General features: G+C 38.5%; 1 protein-coding gene across 1 annotated transcript in view; it reads left to right on the top strand.

Moving 5' to 3' along the window:
- Nucleotides 1-21,014, top strand: part of DEUP1 (deuterosome assembly protein 1) — a 210,387-nt gene that overhangs the window by 19,106 nt on the left and 170,267 nt on the right. The gene's annotated exons all lie outside the window — the stretch shown is intronic.

The following is a 21,014-nucleotide window of genomic DNA, read 5'->3' as shown; positions in this document are numbered from 1 at the left end:
TTTCCACTTCTGCAAGTTTCCATGGGCAAATCCCTTCCAGCTTTAAAAATCAAAATTAAAAATCTTCCTTCACCCAACTGTCACTATGATTCTACAGTTTTGCTCTCATTGTCTTCAAAATAGGCTTAGCGGAATTGTAGACTCAGCAGTTTCACTCCCAATGCACCCAAGCTTGATTTTGACACCAGTCCCACTGCCTTCCCCCTGGAAACTGCTGTTGCCCAGGTCACCAAGGACCACCTACTTGCCAAATCCAGTGGACTTTGCAGAAGTCTGCTTTACTCCTCGGGGCATTCACTGCTGGCCATGGCCTCCATGCTGAAATTCTGTCCTTCCACAGCTCCTGAGACATGGCACCCCTGGATTCTCCCTTCATGTGTGCCACTTCTTAGTCTCCTTCATTGTGATACTCTTATTCTCCAAGCTCCCCCCAGAAAAACTCAAAGGAGTATCACCACCTGACAATTCCATGTCTTAGCCTAAACCTCTCCCCTGAGTCCCTGTCTCATTGGATCTCTTGGAGACACTGTAAATGCACTGAATCCAAATCGTGCCCATCACCTTCTCTCCACCTGCTTCCCAAGCCAGGGAAGGAAAAGTTATCCACAGAAAAGTGTAATAGTAAAACAAAATTAGTGGAAGACCTCTGGGCTTAAAGGGAAAATAATGTCATCTTGTTGGGGAGAGAACTTCAACTAAAGACTTAAAAAGACTTAAAAAATTTGTTTCGCCTTTCTCTTTTGCAAAAGTTTCAAGCTTATAGGAAAATTGCAAAATTAGATCAATAGATTCTCATATATCCTTCACTAAGGTTCCCCAATTGCTAATACTTTGCCACATTTGCTTTATCTCTCTCCATACATAACTATATGTATATATATTGTAATTTTATTGATGAATCATTTGAGAGCAAGTTGCAGATATCACAACCATCTATTCCTAAATACTTTAGCATCTATCTTTTGAGAAGAGAGACATTCTTTTACATGGAACAATGATCATTTAGAAAATGTAATGATGATATAACACTATTATGTAATAGGCAGTTCATATAAAAATTTTTAGCAGTTGTCCCAATAATGTTCTTTATAACAATGTGGGGTTTTTTTCCCCTAATTGTTCACCCAATAGTGAATTGTGGCTTGCATTTCGTTGTCATAGCTCTTTAATGTCCTTTAATCTGCGTTTTTTTCCCCAGCCTTTCTTTGTCTCTTCTGACGTTGATATTTTTGAAAAGCATAAACCACTTGCTTTATGGCTTATTCTTGAACTTGGGTTTGCCTGATAATTTTATCATGATTAAATTCTGGTTATACACTTTTGGAGGAATGTTACATAAGTGATGTTGTGACCTTGGTGCATCTTATCAGGAAACATGTGATACCAGTTTATCCCATCGATGATTACTTTGCAACAGTGTTGCCTACTGTAAATGTAATTTTTTCCCTTATAGTTAATAATCTGTGAGGAGAAATTTTCAGAATGTGTGAATATGCTCATTCCTAACCGAGTTCCACCTAATCATTTTAACATTCCTTGATAATTCTTATCTAAGCCAAATATTGGTATGATGGTTTAAAAATGGTGATTTTTCTCTCATTCCTTCTACATTTATTAGTTGATGTTCAACTATAAAGAAAAGCCTTCCTGCCATCCTTATTATTTGTTTCTTTTTCTTTTTTTAGTATCACTAAGGACTCATGGATTCTTGGTTGGTTTTTTTCCCCAATGTGTTATAATCCATTACTATCATTATTCTTTATTATTATTATTTTGCTCAAATTTTCAATGATTTGGCCAGTAGAAATCCATCCATGCTTCTTCCTCTGTCTTTTTTACATGCCCCATTTTTTGTACATTTTAAATTGAAGTATAGTTGATTTACAGTGTTGTATTGCAGGTGTACAGTGAAGTGATTCAGTACATATATACTGAATATATATATATAATATATATAAATATTCTTCTTCAGATTCTCTTCCATGTAGATTATTACAAGATACTAAATATAGTTCCCTGTGCTATACAGTAGGTCCTTATTATTTATCTATTTTATATATAGTATTGTGTATCTGTTAATCCCAAACTCCTAATTTATTCCTCCTCCACCTTCCCCTCTGGTAAACCATAAGATTACTTTCTATGTCTGTGACTCTGTTTCTGTTTTGTAAGTTCATTTGTATCATTTTAAAAAATTCTACATAAGTGATATCATATGATATTTGTCTTTCTCTGTCTGACTTACTTCACTCAGTATGACAATCTCTAGGTCCATCCATGCTGCTGCGAGTGGCATTAGTTTGCTCTGTTTTCTGGCTGAGTAATATTCCATTGTATATATACACCACAGCTTCTTTATCCATTCATCTGTCTTTGGACACTTAGGTTACTTCCATGTCTTGGCTATTGTAAATAGTGCTGCTATGAACACTGGGGTGCATGTATCTTTTCAAATTAGAGTTTTTGTCTTTTCCTGATATTTTCCAAGGAGTGGGATTGCTGGATCATATGGTAATTCTATTTTTAGTTTTTTAAGGAAGCTCCATACTGTTCTCCACAGTCAAGTCCCATATTTTTAAAGATTTTCTGCACACAAAATGTTCTAGTCTTATCTTGTACTTTTGACTCAGCTATTTTTAATGGGGAATGATATTTAAACACCAAGAGCTACATGCTAGTGCTACGTCTGTTCATTGCTACCAGGGTAGCATTACTTCTAGGCTTTTTCAGCAAACTGACCTGGGAAATATATACACATATACAGATTATTTTTTAATTTTTTAAAATTATGATTTCATACTGATATCTCTAATTTTAAGCAAATAGCATAGGTTCCTCCTTAGTTCTCCCCATTCCATAAATTGTACTTCCTTTTTCCCACATGAAAAACCTGGCCCTCCAGAAACATCACTATATTTACTCATTTGCTCAATCCTAAAATGCACACAAAATAGTTTCAGAATTGCTCCACCCATATCACTACAAAAACAATATATGTTTGCATTTCTGTTTTTCGTTCAACTGAGGGTATATATCTAAGTACTGTGTTCCAAATGACTTGAGTTTATTCTCTTTTTACCCACTTCTATGTAGTTCTGTCATCCATTTGATATACTGTTAACTTAATTTGTTTCTGTTTTTATTTAATTCAATTTTTATTCAGTTACTCTCCACAAACTTTTTGATTTAATTTTTTTTATAAACTTTCTTTTTTTAAAAAAATTATTTTTACAGCTGTATTGGGTCCTCATTGCTGCGCGCGGGCCTTCTCTAGTTGCGGTGAGCGGGGGCCACTCTTTGTTGCGGTGCGTGGGCCTCTCATCGCGGTGGCCTCTCTTCATTGCAGAGCACGGGCTCCAGGTGCGCGGGCCTCAGTAGTTGTGGCTCGCGGACTCAGCAGTTGTGGCATGCGGGCTTAGTTGCTCCACGGCATGTGGGATCCTTCCAGACCGGGGCTCCTGCACTGGCAGGCAGATTCCCAACCACTGCACCACCAGGGAAGCCCAAGATTTAATTTTTAAGTATGCAAAATACTAACATGCTTCCAAAAGTTAAAAAACTGTATACAAAAAAATAGTATACTCAGAGAAGTGTCATTCTATCTCCTGTCCTTTCTACCCCACTCTAGGTAAACATTTCCCTTAGTTTGTGGTTTATCTTTCCTAAGTTTCTTTTTTGCAATAAATGAAGTTATGTGTGTACATTTTTTTCTCTTCTTTCGCACAGAACACGCAACATACTCAATATATTCTTTTCTGCCTGTGGAATTTGTAAAAAGTACAAGTTGGAGCTTCTACTTTTTCTTAAGGGTAGGAAGGCGAGGTCAGTGGTTTTCATGTCAAGGAAAAAAACTTAAATGGTACTTTCTTAAATGGAAAAAAATTGTCTAGACCTATGGTTCTCACAATATGATTCTTGGAGCAGCTTCATGGCAACACCTGGGAACTTATTAGATGTACAGATTCCCCAGCTGCATTCCATACCTACTGAATCAGAAACTCTGGGGTTGGGCCCTCCAGATAATTCTGTTGTGTGCTAAAGTTTGAGAACCAATGGTCTAAGAATAGCCTAGGAAAGAGGAAATTGAGAAAATAACATCTACCGTTCATTGAGTGCTTGCTTGGTACCAAGCACAGGTATAAGCATCTTACATACGTATATTCCTCATACAACCATCATGATAGCCCCAGTCAGTAGAGCTGTTGGTTATTCCAAGTTACAGATGGGGAAACTGTGGTACAGGTTTGAAACCTGGGCAGAATGGCTTTAAAACCCATAAGCTTAGCCATTACTCTATGCTGCTTCTCAGCTTAGCATCAGATAAAATGAGAACTAAAATTCTCTCCATAGCAGAGTAGTAGACTGGCTGCCTGGAGGACAGGTAACAGGTGTCTCTGGTACTGAGAGAGTTGGAGACATGTTTGGCTTGAGGGAGGTGAAAGGAGTCCAGGAAACGATGGCAGGCAGGGCTTTGTGAAAGAGCTGAGATTGTCACAAGCGAGATAATCACTGTAGTGGGGACAGCAGAGGGTCTTTAAAGTCAGTGCCTTCTACCAGTTGATTGCCATTTGTTTCCCATCTTGTGTTTTGCTGCATCCCCCCACCATCACCCCGTGTCATTCAGGAGGAGCTAGTGCATGTAACATCCATGGTTGGCAGTGCTTTAGACGGAAGGCAGGGTGAGCGGGGTCCAGGCATGTGGAAAGCAGTGTGGAAAAGGTCAGAAGCTGCGGGAGACCAGGGAGTGAACAGGGATAATGAATTCACTGGGAGCAGGGACTTAGCATCCACGTTCTCCCAAAGCGTGTTTAGTGAAGCCACAAGACTCACCAATGGTACGCTGAGACAGATAACATGTATAGGAAGTAAAAGAAACATCACCCACTTTCCAACCCTGAGCATTGGTGGGAAGAGGCAGAGTAGCAAGCAAGAGGAGAACAAGACGTGTGTGTCCCAGTAGACCTCGTTTGGGTCTGGACTGGGGACGACTCATCAGGTCAGTAGGAGCATTACCGCCCTTTCTCATTCAGGTCTTTGGGGCAGGTCTCACATCTAGTGGTGTGGTCACAGAGGGAGGCCCTGAGATTTAACTCTCCTGAGCCCTTTCAGTTCCCATGTCGAATAGACGCTGAGTGGAAAGCCATTGGGTCTGCCATCAGGTCAGCCATGGCAGGTCACAATAGACGTCAGGAGTAGACTGTCAAGCCCACAGGCTAGAGGGAGAATGTGGCAAAGACTTGGGTCTGCTGGAGGACAGGAGGCACTTTGCAAGAGACACCTCCCTGGAGACTGCAAGAGGGAGAGGACTCACAGCTTGAGGACCTCGACTCTTGCCCCCGCCTCACATCCTATACCACCCCACCTGCTTTGGAACTGAAACAGAGGTAAGGGAGGACAATCTGAAAAGCTGAGCATTTTGCTGGTGATTCTGAGCATTGCCCGATGGAGAATTGTTTAAAATACTGGTTTGAAAGGAGTTTAAAAATACTGGAAATTTAGTTAATGCTCCCCCTGGCTAATAATTGGGGGTTCCTAAGGACAAGATAGAAACTCTGGACAATATGAAACATTTGCCTTCTTTTCTGCATGAGTTAAGTTTTGTGTGATGGTTTAATTCCCACCTCCCTCACTAAACTGTAAGCCAGCTGTGGGCAGGGACTGTCTGTTTCACCCGCTTGCTCTAGCCCCAGTGAATGAGGGCAGGAACCTGTCTACATTCATCTCTGGTATCTCCAGCACCTGGAGCCCTTCCTGACACATAGTAGGCACTAAATAAATATTTTTGATGTTAAATTTTGCTCATAACTATTGTTTCAGTGATCTAATTAGAAAGAAATGAGAGAAAGATGGGAAAGGGACACAGGTTCATGATTCCCTGGGCTACGTGGGTGACAAGCAGAGACAGAATTCCACAACATGAATGCACATTTTTTCAGCATCGCTATTTCATACATTTTTCAGACATGTAGGACTTAATGAAACTAATACTTTGTATGTGTATAGTGCTTTAAAGCTTACAAAGGACAGTTAATATATATACCATATGATTCTTTCAGCAGTCCTGTAAGATAGATAGGGTATTTTCATGTTTATTTTACAGATGAGCTACGTTTCAAAGACATTAATCAACTAACCTGAGGTTTAATGCCTGGAATGGGCAGAGCTGAGGTTAGAACCCAGGTGTCCTGGCTCCTAGTGCCTCAGGCCACCCAGCAGTGGCCAGGACAGAAGTTTGGGGGACTGGCCAGGAGACTCACTGAGGAAGGCGCTAGCACATTATTCCTTCTAAGGTGCTTTACCAGCATTTAAAGCCCCCTGGAGAGGAGAGAAGAAGTGACGCCAATGAGGAGAATGTTTCAGTTAAGGTGTACCAGGTCTTGCGATGGGGTGATGCGTCAGTATCATGTTCATCCAAGAATGGTTGCTAGGGACTTAATGTTTGTGTCCCCCCACCCCCGCCCACCAAATTCATATCCTGGAGCCCTAATCCCCAATGTAACGATATTTGGAGGTGGGGCCTTTGGGAGATGATTAGGCCATGAGGGTGGAGCCCTCAGGAGAGGGATTAGTACTCTTAGAAGAAGAGACCTGAAAGAGATAATCTGTCTCTCCATGTGAGGACACAGCAAGAAGACAGCCATCTGCAAACCAGGAAGAGAGCTCTCACCAGAATCTGACTGCACTGGTACCCATATCTCAGACTTCCAGCCTCTGGAACTGTAAGAAATAAATTTCTGTTGTTTAAGCCACCCTTTGCTTGGCCTTTGGTTAAAGCAACTTGAACTAAGTCAGTGGTCAATAAGGGGTTCTTCCAAGGCAATGGGAGCAGTGGGGCGGGGTTAGAAGTCTCTTCTTCAGCCTATGTATGAGGAGGAAATGTGGCAATTTCTTCGTGTACCCAAAGTTGTGCCATGAAGATGCAGTTCCATTTTCTTGCCTGGGCTGCCACTTTCAAGAGAGACTGCGAGCCCTTGCTTTGCAGTAGGGCAGGTGGCTGCCTGAATAAGGGGACCATGAGGATGGGGGCCTTTCCCTACTTCCTCAATGAGTCTGCATTGGTAGCGCTCTCACCAGCCTGAAGCTAAGAACCAAAGTGGGTATCAGGTCCTGCCCAATCTTGGCACTACCTGCATTGTCCTCACAGTGGCAGTGTAGCCTTAATTAGCAGATGCTTCTCACCTGGCCACGTGGAGAAGAGCACTGTCCTGGCACTGCTTAGCTAGGATGCAGCATACAGCCTGCATCCTTTGAAAAGAAACACTAGCATTTCTGCCATATAGTGAGATTAAGACTCCAGCCATTCATTCACTCGCTCATTCCCTCATTCATTTATTCTGTTTTGTTTTGTTTTGTTTTGTTTTGTTTCACGTAGCTGCCAGGCACTGAAAGGCTACTCTTTGAAGAGGACTGCAAGAGGTGCTGGGGATACAGAGATTAAAAAAAATTTTTTTTTACATCGTGCTCCAAGACCTCCAGGAGCTTAATACTGAGTGAAAGATTTGAAAATGGCGAATACCCTGTAATGGTGATGAGTGCTTTATATGGTAATGGTGGGAGTGAAGTGTGTAATGCAGGACAGAATCCTTCAGGCCTCTGCTTAAATGTGGCTTTTGCAGGGGTGCCTTCCCAGGCCCCCAGACCAGGTTATGTAGCCTTGGTCACTGGTGTCTCAGAGCCTGTACTTGTCCTGTTGTAACACTCAGCACATTGCAGTGTTATTCCTTGTTTGTCTATCTTTCCTGATAGATGGAACCAGCTTCTCAAAGACAGGGACGATCTCTGTCTTGTTTCTCACTACATCCCCAACATGTATCCTAAAGTATGTTCATATTCACAGTGGGTGCTCAATAAATGCTTATTGAATGAAGACTAACCCAAGCACAATGGTTCTGTGATACTCAAGTGCAAGAAACATTACCTCTTTATATTTCTAAATCAAATCAAATATCAACTTACCAAGATTCACAGCACGTCCAGTACTAGTTTATTATTTTTAAAAATTCTTTCCACCTCCTACAGTTCATAGCAAAATCCCAGGGTTACGAGAGTTATACAGTTGAGGGAAGTGGAGGTAAAGGGCCTTTTGTGCTGTACAGTGAAGCTCTGGTCTTTTGCAACCAGTTGGGCTCACTGCTCTGGGAGGATTACACTATACCCCTCACCTCCATCATTCTGACCCCTGCCAGCAGGACTCCCTTCTAAATCCTGTCCCTCTCCAACACTGCCTACAAATGGTGCACAGGTACTAGGTGAGGCCCAGAACACACACACCCTCTACACTTCCCAGTCCCTGAGAAGTCTTCTCAAGGGCGGGACCACTCCCCACTTTCCCTCCCCTCCCCACTTGGATAATCATCCTTGCTATGGTCTTGGGAGGGGTAGAGAAAAATACTTTCCAAATTAATGCTGATGAATTTACAGCTTCAAAAAGGCAAGATACCAGTTAACTCAACAGCTCTCCCTGTTACCAAATGAATGAATGTGTATTTTTGTGGAGCAGTCTTTTATAAAGACATTCCATATTTCTGTCTTCAGGTAACCGTGCTTCTTTAAGTCAACAAGTACCCATTACTTCTGGGCTAGTAATTTCTTTTGATACCAGAAAAGAATATCTACTTCCTGGTGAGGATTATTGGAGATAATGTCTTTGAATGCACTTTGGGAACCAAAAGTACTATACAAATGTAGAACAGTGTAGGTATTAACTAATGATTTCTGTATTTTACAGCTGAAGGAGAAATGGCATGACAAGTAACCTCTTTGGGGTCCTTTCCAATTCTCCCATGATAGCTTTTTTGCTAAAAACTGTCCTTCACTGATCCATTATTCTAGAACAGTTTGTATTCCCTAAAAAAAAAAAAAAAAAAAAAACACATGAAAACACTATGCTTCAGTGTTTACTTCTTTTTCTTTCTTTCTTACTGGCTCTTAATTCAAACTTGAGATTCTGAGGTACTTCAGCTAACACCACTTGTGAGGGAAGTAGACAAAGGGACTTTGGGGGCCCCTTTTAATTTTAAGATTCCATGATTTATCAAAATGCCTGTATGCTAATGATAGCAAAAGCCTGATTTCTCATTCATTCATTCCTACATTCACTTGAATAATATTTATTTAGCACTTACTCTGTTTATAATCTATTATTATCATATAAGTGCTATTATCATTATAATAGCACTCTGTTTATAATATCAGCATTTCTTATATTCATAATTGGCCACAAACATACCTATGTAATATTCTGATAACACCTGAAATTTAGCTCTCAATCTTCTCCCCACACCACAATCCTCACCACTGTTCCTTCTTCATTGAGCCCCACTCACAGCTATGTTGTGCTTTTCTCTGCTTTATCTCAGTGTCCTTGGATGCCTTGCTGCTAATGTGCCTCCACTTCTGTATCAAGGGTCTTGACTGTTACACTTATTGTGTTTATATTGGTTGTTAGAGGAGAACATTCAGAAATTCTGAGATAAAACAGTGAGAAATAGAGCACTGAAAGAAAAGCCACAGAATAAAAACCTAGTGAGATATAAAATAAAAGTGTTGATCTCAGGGAGTGGAATCTTTTTTTTTTTTTCTTAACCACAGAAATATCAGTTTTGACCTGGCTAAGCACAGAGTTCCATCTGGGGCACATATTCAGGTTTAATGTACACTTTGGCATTGTGTATAGAGAAGGACGATTTAATTTTGAATAAAGGTGGCCCATCAATGGGCTGTTTGTACTATACTCTTATGTTATCTCCCAAGTCATTCCTGTTGTTATGGAAACTGATTTGCTCCCCCTTTTCTTGAATTATGATCCCTAATTCATCTAGTTTGGTGTGAGTGGTCACTTTTTTACAATGTGACCCTGTTTACTAGTCATAGCTTTCATGCAGGAAAGATATCTTCTGTGGGAACTTTAGAGCTAGGATTGGACGGGAGAGAATGGTGGCTCCCTGCTTTCCTGTAAAACTCGGGAGCACTGGGCAGTCAGACACCAGCATATGGATTGTAAAAGCAAAACATGATGCTGATGGAGTAGTAACTATAACTAACATGTGTTGAGTCCCTTCCATGGTACAGGCATGGATGGGAGTGCTTGACAAGTATAACACTTTGACTTCTCATGTGCATTTCCTCAATGAGGGCCCTGAAGCACAGAGAGGTTCAGTTACCTGCTCAAGGTGAAACAGAAGCTAGTGGATCTTGGCTATCATCCCCAGGATTCTGGCTGTTGGATCCATGTATAACCACTCTGCTCTATGACCTCTCATGTTTTCTGGGTCTTGATCCCATCAATTTCTGCCTGCTTTTTCATCATCTAATTATGACCTCACTATTTTTCTGGAACCGTCTGCCTTCCTGCAACCTTGGTTTTGCCCATATCAGTCATTTGAGTACAATTCATTGCCCCCCCCACCCCCTGCCAAACACACACACACACACACACACACACACACACACACACACTCACACACACACACACACACTCTTGCAGCTACTCAGGGAAACAACCCTCCCAGTTCAGTATGGCCTCTAGGAATTTCCTAGTAAGGAGCAGCTCCCTTGCAGAAGTGGGACCTAAACAAAACCTTGGCAATGCAGCATATGTTCAGTTGTTCTAAGTCAGGATCAATCTGGTTCAGGCACAGCTGAATCCAGGTACAGCTTTATCCAGAATATCTTACAATACTTCTTTGCAAATTAGTATTATTATTCCCTAGCAAATGTCTAGTTCAGTGCCATTTATCTGGACAAAAGTGAAAATCAAGAAACTAACAACTTATTCTCTAAATTACAAACAATACAGTTCCAGCTAGGTTTTCTGCTGCTTGCATCCAAGAGACTCTTCACTAACATAGAGAGATGCATTAACGCAGTAACTTGTTGAAGTCACGAGTGAAGATTGAGCCCAGAGCCCATGCTCTTACCTCCTATGCTACACTGCAGGAAGGGGCAGATTTGGAGGTGAATTTGGAAATATATATAAGGTTAGAATTAATAAACAAAAATAAAATAGACTTGAGAACCAGAACAATGTCCATCTAGTGTTTTGTGATGAATCCTAGGCAAATAATGGCTGCTAGAGAAATAAAAGGGATAATATCCTGAAACAAATATATTAGATTTGGTTCCTTCTGAGAATCTGTGTACACAGCCATAACTTTGCATCAGATCCTTTTTATCTGGTGTGGCAAGATCTGTGTCCCTTTAATTTTTTGTGTGAAGTTCTCAGCAGAGAGGCCAGTATAGAGACATTACTATGATGATGTGATATAAATCAATGATTCTCAACCTGGGTGCCACAGACCTGTACAGAGGGGACTTAAAAATATTGCCCAGGGTGTATGAACCCATAGTCATGGTGTCTGGCTAGAAGTCGATCTCAATTAGGCTCTGTGAATGAATGAATGAATGAATGAATATGCACATAAAGCATTACCAATGAAATTACAAATGAAATGTTTGGCTCATATAAATACATTCTACTGTTTGACAGGTAGATGCTATTGTGATTAATAAAATAATAAAATAAAAATTTATTAAAAGGCTTTATTGATTTAATAAAATCTTCCCCCCGCCCATTAACAGATCTCCAAATAACAGCTACTAAAATGCCTAATTCCTGAGGCTAGAAATTTTTTATATTAAAAATGCATCATTAAACTTGGAAAGGTTAGAGGCCCCTGTACAAATTATGTTTCTTGAAAACAGAAATCCATCCCCTTGCATGAGTACATGCAGAGCACTCAAAATTATATAATGAGTAGAATACATGGCTGACAATCATATTCATGAGAATATTAGAGTAGATAATATGAGAGTAAATAATTGTAAATTTATGATTTAAAACCATTTTATTGTCAAATGTAACCTACATTCATACAAATTCATATAAGTACATTTTTCCAAATATTTATAAAGTGAACACCCTGCTGTCACTTGCAGAATAAGAAATAGAACATTACCAGCCTTCCAGACCCTCCCCGCATATGTGTCATGTCCTGATCACAAACCCTCCCCTTTCCTCAAAGATAAACACTATTCAAGATTTAATGATAATCATATCATTATTTTAAAGATAGTTTTTCCTTCAATATATGCATTCCTAAACTAAGTAGTTGAATTTTGACTATTTTTAAACTCTATTTAAATGGAATATATTGTGTGCATTCTTTTGTTTTCTTGCTCAGTATTTGTATGATTCATCCATGCTGTTGTATATAGCTGCAGGTTTTAAAAATTGTCTTTACCCATATTTTTTGCAGTATAATATTCCATACTGTGTCTATACTATAGTTATTCATTCTACTAAAGATGACATTTAAGTAGTTTCCAGTTTGGTGAAATACAAGTTTAACAGAAGCATTTAATTAATATATATTTCATGTAATTACTGATAATGTTTGGGTTTAAATATACCACCTCATTTTGTGCTTCTATTTGTCCCACCAATCCTCTTATTATTCTCCCCTTCATTGTCTTTTTTGTATTGAATATTTTTTATCATTCTATTTTTATTTCCATGAGTTTAGAACATGTACCTTCCATTTCCATTCTTGTAGTGGTTTCCTAAATATTACAACATTTACACTTATATTATAAATCTCTAAAATTAATTAATTAATTAATTAAACTAATTTTAATCTATAATTAATTAACTTTACCTGTCTTCATAATATAACCTTAGAACCGTAGAACATTTTCATCCATTTTTCTAACCCACACAACATAAATGTTATCATCATGTATTTTCTTTATTTTTAAGATTTTTAAAAATGTGATCTATTTTTAGTCTGTATTGAATTTGTTATAATATTGCTTCTGTTTTTATGTTTTGGTTTTTTTGGCCTCCAGTCATGTGGGATCTTAGCTCCCCAACCAGGGATCGAACCCCCACCCCCTGCATTGGGAGGTGAAGTCTTAACCACTAGACTGCCAGGGAAGTCCCCTATCATCATGTATTTTCATTCTTTCTTTGTTTTTAACTTAATGCATTATTATTATTTATACTCACTTATTTATCACTTTCTTTGCTCTTGATTTCTTTTTGCTTCTCAGACCTTCCATCTGGGATTACTTATCTTCTACCTGAGGTATATTGTTTAGAATTTCCTTTAGTGAGGGTTTGCTCATATTGAACTCTGTCTGATGTACTTGAGCTAAAAATATGTCTTTTCTCCTCATTTTTGAAATAAAAAGTAGGTATAATATCCTAGATTAGCAGTTAATTTCAACACACTGAAAATATTCTATGTTCCATTTTGTGGCTGTGTAGTCAGCTTTTGGTCCAACTATTATTCTATTACTAATACTACTAAAAGTAGTATTTTAGGAGATTGGTTCAAGATGGCAGAGTAGAAGGACGTGTGCTCACTCCCTCTTGTGAGAGCACTGGAATCAACTAACTCTGAATAGTCATCAACAGGAAGACACTGGAACTCACCATAAAAGATACCCCACATCCAAATACAAAGGAGAAGCCACAATGAGATGGTAGGATGGGCACAATCACAATAAAATCAAATCCCATAACTGGGGGGTGGGGTGATTCACAAACTGGAGAACAATTATACCACAGAAGTCCACCCACTGGAGTGAAGGTTCTGAGCCCCATGTCAGGCTTCCTAACCTGGGGGTCTGGCAATGGGAGGATGAATTCCCAGATAATCCGATTTTGAAGGCTAGCGAGATTTTATTGCAGGACTTCAGTAGGACTTGGGGAACCAGAGACTCCACTCTTGGAGGGCATACACAAAGTAGTGTGTGCATTAGGGCCTGGAGAAAGGAGCAGTGACCCCACAGGAGACTGAACCAGACCTACCTGCTAGTGTAGGATGGTCTCCTGCATAGGCGGGGTGTGGCTATGGCTCACTGCAGGGACAAGGACACTGGCAGCATAAGTTCTGGGAAGTACTCCTTGGCATGAGCCCTCCCAGAGTCCACCATTAGCCCCATCAAAGAGCCTGTAGCCTCCAGTTCTGGGTCACCTCAGGCCAAACAGGCAGCAGGGAGGGAAATCAGCTCCACCCATCAGCAGACAAGCTAATTAAAGTTTTACTGAGCTCTGCCCACCAGAGCAACACCCAGCTCTACCAACCACCAGTCCCTGCCATCAGAAAGCTTGCACAAGCCTCTTAGGGATCCTCATCCACCAGAGGGCAGACAGCAGAAGAAAGAAGAACCACAATTCTGCAGCCTGTGGAACAAAAACCACACAGGTAGACAAAATGAAAAAGCAGAGGGCTATGAACCAGATGAAGGAACAAGATAAAACCCCAGGAAAACAATTAAAGGAAGTGGAAATAGGCAACCTTCCAGAAAAAGAATTCAGTATAATGATAGTAAAGATTATCCAGGACCTCAGCAAAAGAATGGAGGCAAAGATTGAGAAGATGCAAGAAATGTTAACAAAGACCTAGAAGAATTAAAAAACAAACACCTAGAAGGCTTAAAGAACAAACAAACAGTGATGAACAATACAATAACTGAAATGAAAAATACACTAGAAGGAATCAATAGCAGAATAACTGAGGCAGAAGAACAGATAAGTGACCTGGAAGACAGAATGGTGGAAATCACTGCCATGGAACAGAATAAAGTAAAAAGAATGAAAAGAAATGAAGACACTCTAAGAGACCTCTGGGACAACATTAAATGCACTAATATTTTCATTATAGGAGTCCCAGAAGAAGAGAGAAAGGACCCAAGAAAATATTTAAAGAGATTATAGTCGAAAATTTCCCTAACATGGGAAAGGAAATAGCCACCCAAGACCAGAAAGTGCAGAGAGTCCCAAAAGGATAGGCCGAAGGAGAAACACGCCAAGATACATAGTAATCAAATTGACAAAAATTAAAGACAAAAATTATTGAAAGCATCAAGGGAAAAATGACAAATAACATACAAGGGAACTCCCATAATGTTAAGTTAACAGCTGATGTCTCAGCAGAAACTCTACAAGCCAGAAGGGAGTGGCATGATATATTTAAAGTGATGAAAGGGAAGAACGTACAACCAAGATTACTCTACCCAGCAAGGATCTCATTCAGATTCAACAGAGAAATCAAAAGCTTTACAGACAAGCAAAAGCTAAGAGAATTCAGCACCACCAAAGCAGCTCTACAACAAATGCTAAAGGAACTTCTCTAGTGGGAAACACAAGAGAAGAAAAGGACCTACAAAAACAAACACAAAACAATTAGGAAAATTGTAATAGGAACATACACAGAGAAAATTACCTTAAATGTGAATGGATTAAATGCTCCAACCAAAAGACACAGGCTTGCTGAATGGATACAAAAACAAGACCCATATATATGCTGTCTGCAAGAGACCCACTTCAGACCTCAGGACACATACAGACTGAAAGTGAAGGGATGGAAAAAGATATTCCATGCAAATGGAAATCAAAAGAAAGCTGGAGTAGCAATACTCATATCAGATAAAATAGACTTTAAAATAAAGAATGTTACAAGAGACAAGGAAGGACACTACATAATGATCAAGGGATCAATCCAACAAGAAGATAAAACAATTATAAATATATATGCACCCAACATAGGAGCACCTCAATACATAAGGAAAATGCTAATAGCTATAAAAGAGGAAATCGACAGTAACACAGTAATAGTGGGGGACTTTAAAACCTCACTTACACCAATTGACAGATCATCCAGACAGAAAATTAATAAGGAAATACAAGCTTTAAATGACACAATAGACCAGATAGATTTAATTGATATTTATAGGACATTCCACCCAAAAGCAGCAGATTACACTTTCTTCTCAAGTGCAGATGGAACATTCTTCAGGATAGTTCACATCTTGGGTCACAAATCAAGCCTCAATAAATTTAAGAAAATTGAAATCATATCAAGCATTTTTTCTGACCACAACACTATGAGATTAGAAATCAATTACAGGGGAAAAAAAACGTAAAAAACACAAACACATGGAGGCTAAACAATACATTATTAAATAACCAAGAGGTCACTAAGGAAATCAAAAAATACCTAGAGACAAATGACAACAAAAACACAATGATCCAAAACCTATGGGATGCAGCAAAAGCAGTTCTAAGAGGGAACTTTATAGCAATACAATCCTACCTCAAGAAACAAGAAAAATCTCATATAAACAACCTAACCTTACATCTAAAGCAACTAGAGAAAGAAGAACAAACAAAACACAAAGTTAGTATCAATAGAAAGAAAGAAATCACAAAGATCAGAGCAGAAATAAATAAAATAGAAACAAGGCATACAATGGCAAAGATCAATAAAACAAAAAGCTGGTTCTTTGAGAAGGTAAAAAAAAATTGATAAACCTTTAGCCAGACCCATCAAGAAAAAGAGGGAGAGGACTCAAATCAATAAAATTATAAGTGAAAAAGAAGAAGTTACAACGGACACTGCAGAAATACAAAGCATCATAAGAGACAAGCAACTCTATGCCAATAAATGGACAACCTGGAAGAAATGGACAAATTCTTAGAAAACTATAACCTTCCAAGACTGAATCAGTAAGAAATAGAAAACATGAAGAGATCAATCACGAGTAATGAAATTGAAACTGTGACTAAAAATCTTCCAAAAAATAAAAGTCCAGGACCAGATGGCTTCACAGTTGAATTCTATCAAACATTTAGAGAAAATCTAACACCCATCCCTCTCAAACTCTTTCCAAAAATTGGAGAGGGTGGAACACTCCCAAACTCATTCTACAAGGCCACCATCACCCTGATACCAAAACCAGACAAAGATACTACAAAAAAAGAAAATTACAGACCAATATCACTAATGAACATGGATGCAAAAATCCTGAACAAAATACTAGCAAACAGAATCTAACAGCACATTAAAAGGATCATACACCATGGTCAAGTGGGATTTATCCCACGGATGCAAGGATTCTTCAATATATGCAAATCAATCAATGTGATCCACCATATTAACAAATTGAATAAATAAAAACCATATGATCATCTCAATAGATGCAGAAAAAGCTTTTGACAGAATTCAACACCATTTATGATAAAAACTCTCCAGAAAGTGGGCATAGATGGAAACAACCTCAATATGATAAAGGCCATATACAACAAACCCACAGCAAACATCATTAATGGTGAAAAACTGAAAGCATTTGCTCTAAGATCAGGAACAAGACAAGGATGTCCACTCTTACCACTATTATTCAACACAGTTTTGGAAGTCCTACCCACGGCAATTAGAGAAGAAAAAGAAATAAAAGGAATTAAAATGGAAAAAAAGAAGTAAAACTGTCACTGTTTGCAGATGACATGGTACTATACATTGAGAATCCTAAGGATGCCACCAGAAAACTACTAGAGCTAATCAATGAATTTGGTAAAGTTGCAGGATACAAAATTAATGCACAGAAATCTCTTGCATTCCTATACACTAATGATGAAAAATCTGAAAGAGAAATTAAGGAAACACACTCATTTACCATTGCAACAAAAAGAATAAAATACCTAGGAACAAACCTACCTAGGGAGACAAAAGACCTGTATGCAGAAAACTATAAGACAGTGATGAAAGAAATTAAAGATGACACAAACAGATGGAGAGATATACCATGTTCTTGGATTGGAAGAATCAACATGTGAAAATGACTATAGTACCCAACGCAATCTACAGATTCAGTGCAACCCATATCAAATTACCAATGGCATTTTTTACAGAACTAGAACAAAAAAATCTTAAAATTTGTATGGAGACACAAAAGACCCCGAATAACCAAAGCAGTCTTGAGGGGAAAAAAACGGAGCTGGAGGCATCAGTCTCCCTGACTTCAGATTATACTACAAAATTACAGTAATCCAGACAATATGATACTGGCACAAAAACAGAAGTATAGATCAATGCAATAGGATAGAGAGCTCAGAGATAAACCCACGCACCTATGGTCAACTAATCTATGACAAAGGAGGCAAGGATATACAATGGAGAAAAGACAGTCTCTTCAATAAGTGGTGCTGGGAAAACTGGACAGCAACATGTAAAGGAATGAAATTAGAACACTTCCTAACACCATACACAAAAATAAACTCAAAATGGATTAAAGACCTAAATGTAAGACCGAACACTATAAAACTCTTAGAGGAAAACATAGGAAGAACACTCTGACATAAATCACAGCAACATCTTTTTTGACCCACCTCCTAGAATAATGGAAATAAAACCAAAAATAACCAAATGGGACCTAATGAACCTTAAAAGCTTTTGCACAGCAAAGGAAACTATAAACAAAATGAAAAGTCAACCCTCAGAATGGAAGAAAATATTTGTAAATGAATCAACGGATTAATCTTCAAAATATGTAAACAACTCATGCAGCTCAATGTTAAAAGACAAACAACCCAGTCAAAAAAATGGGCAGAAGACCTAAATAGACATTTCTCTAAAGGAGACATATAGATGGCCAAGAGACACATGAAAATGAGTGATGCTCAACATCACTAATTATTAGAAAAATGCAAATCAAAACTACAATGAGGTATCACCTCACATACAGAGTGAAGTATGTCAGAAAGAGAAAATCAAATATACATTAATGCACATATGTGGAATCTAGAAAAATGGTAACAGATGAACCAGTTTGCAGGGCAGAAATAGAGACACAGATGTAGAGTAGAAACATGTGGACACCAAGGGAGAAAAGTTGGGGGTTGGGGAGTGGTGGTGGTGGGATGAATTGGGAGATTGGGGTTGACATATATACACTAATATATATAAAACATATAACTAATAAGAACCTGCTGCATAAAAAAATAAAATTCAAAAAAAGTATTTTATCTGTGTCAACTTTTAAGATTTTTCTGCCCTTGTATTCTGCAATTTCACTTTGATTTGTCTCTGTTTCATTTATTGCTATTTATCCTTCTTATGATTGTTTATGCTTCATGAAACTATTATTTTCTTCAGTTTTGGAAATTTCTTAGCTGTTATCTTTCAGCCCACTTTCTTGATCCTCTTTTTCTGAAATTCCAATTAAATGTATATTAGACCTTATTTTTTTTAGAATTAATGTATCATTTTATTCTTCATGTTTCTCAATTCCTCTTCCATATTTTCATCTTTTTGTCTCTATGTGCTTCATTCTTTTTAATTTCTTCAGTTATTTCTTCCAGTTTAGTAATTTTATCTTCAGCTGTCTCCATCTCTAAGTCTGTATGCTGAGTTTCTAATATCAAATATATGTATATACACAGACAAACACATATATATATATAATTTCTAGAAGTTCTATTTAGTTCTTTTTCAAATGTGTTATATCCCTTTTCATAGTTTCTGTTCCATAAAATATTTTCAGACTTGTCTTTTATTTCTTTTAAAAACGTCAGCATAGTTACTTTATTATATCTATTTGGTAATTTTGATATTTGAAGTCCTTGTGGGTTTCTTCCCCCTGGTCCAATCACAATGTTTATATAGGTAAAATTTAGTTAAAATGAAAAATGTTAGTTCATTAGTTCATAAAAGTTCATTAGTTCAATCCTTTTTCAAAAGAATTTAATAGGGAACAGCAAGCTGGAGTTAGAAATAATATAGCAAGGGAGTATCACAGACAGGCAATTGATAGACTGATAGGGTTAGCTGGAAAAGCAGAGAGATTTTCCTGCCTACAAAAGATTCTGAATTTTTGATTCTGACCCTAATTATATTTTATCTTCTGCCCTCTCCATCTCCTCCCCCCACTCTGCCTCCCAAAAAAGTGACATCTAGGACAATCTCTCTGTTTTTCTCTTCTCCACAGAGCACTTACTGCTATGACTATGAGATTAAGCCTGGCCACAGCCCTGCAGTTAGCTCTGAAAATAGCCCCTGTGAGCGGCTCAGGATCCCTTCTACCCTTCCATCTAGGGCTTTCTTGTCCCAATTGTACCTGGGAATTGGGGGTCATTTCATAGCTGCTGTCTGATGACTTAGGGGCTCCTGCTTCCTTCCCATCAGTGCAGCAGGATATTTTCAACGTGTAAAGGTCTAGTTAGGCTCATGGGAGTCTCCAGGGTTCTTCAGATAAAAATACAAAAACAGCCTTCCTGGAATTTTCTTATGGAAGAAAGGGCACTTGAGCAACATTTCCCTGATGAGCCATGAACCTCTATAGGCAGCATTCTCTATAATGGCAGCACCTATACAACATCCAAACACTGTGTTACAGCAAGATTTTGCCTATGTGATATCAGGCAGCTGTTCTGAATGAGGAAGATAAAACCTGTGTTTGTAAAGATTTCCTCCCTTGAGATATTCCCATGATTCATTTGGCATCTATGATCTCAACATTAATGTTCAGGCCAATGATGGAAGACTGAATGTCTTTAAGGAGCAGTTTTGAAGGGCTTAACATTGGAAAAGAGAAAAGGGTCATTTCCAAGCCTCATTTTCCTTGACTCTGTGGAGAAAACTACTGGGCACCTGACTGAGGAAACTATTCTCAGTGTATCATCACTTAATAACAAAGATGCAGATTTTACATTTACAGATTATATGTTTAAATCTAGCCTGATGATATATTGTGGCCTGTTTTATATGTGACTCATTTAAACAATCAATGTTGATCACATCAACCTCTTCAAGATAGACTCAATGAAGGAAGTCAGTCAAGGTCCAAAGCATGAGTTATGAAAGTAGTTCTGGAGTTAAATATACTAAATCACTCCCTCAACCCTACAACTGCTCCCCAGGACATTTTTTAAATGGGATATTTTAAATATTTCTCTTATAAAATCAGAAGCTCTGCCAACCCAAGTTCTGAATTTCCATTTGGCAACAATTGAAAATTGTGTAGAGGCCGTGCCCTCCTTGTATGGGACATGTACTCTCTTGCTGGCCTGGCCCCAACTATTCTCTACTGCCTTTCTTACTTGGAAGCATGACATCTGAGGATTTGCTATTTTTTCTCTCTACCCCTTCCCTCATCTATTTTACTTATGGACTCTATATTCATCTTACTTTGCCTCTCTTAGTCTAAATGTTTAATTAGTAAATTAGTAAGTG

This window comes from Kogia breviceps, chromosome 7, assembly GCF_026419965.1.
Source record: "Kogia breviceps isolate mKogBre1 chromosome 7, mKogBre1 haplotype 1, whole genome shotgun sequence".
Lineage (NCBI taxonomy): Eukaryota > Metazoa > Chordata > Mammalia > Artiodactyla > Physeteridae > Kogia > Kogia breviceps.
This window is presented reverse-complemented; position numbering and strand designations above follow the sequence as displayed.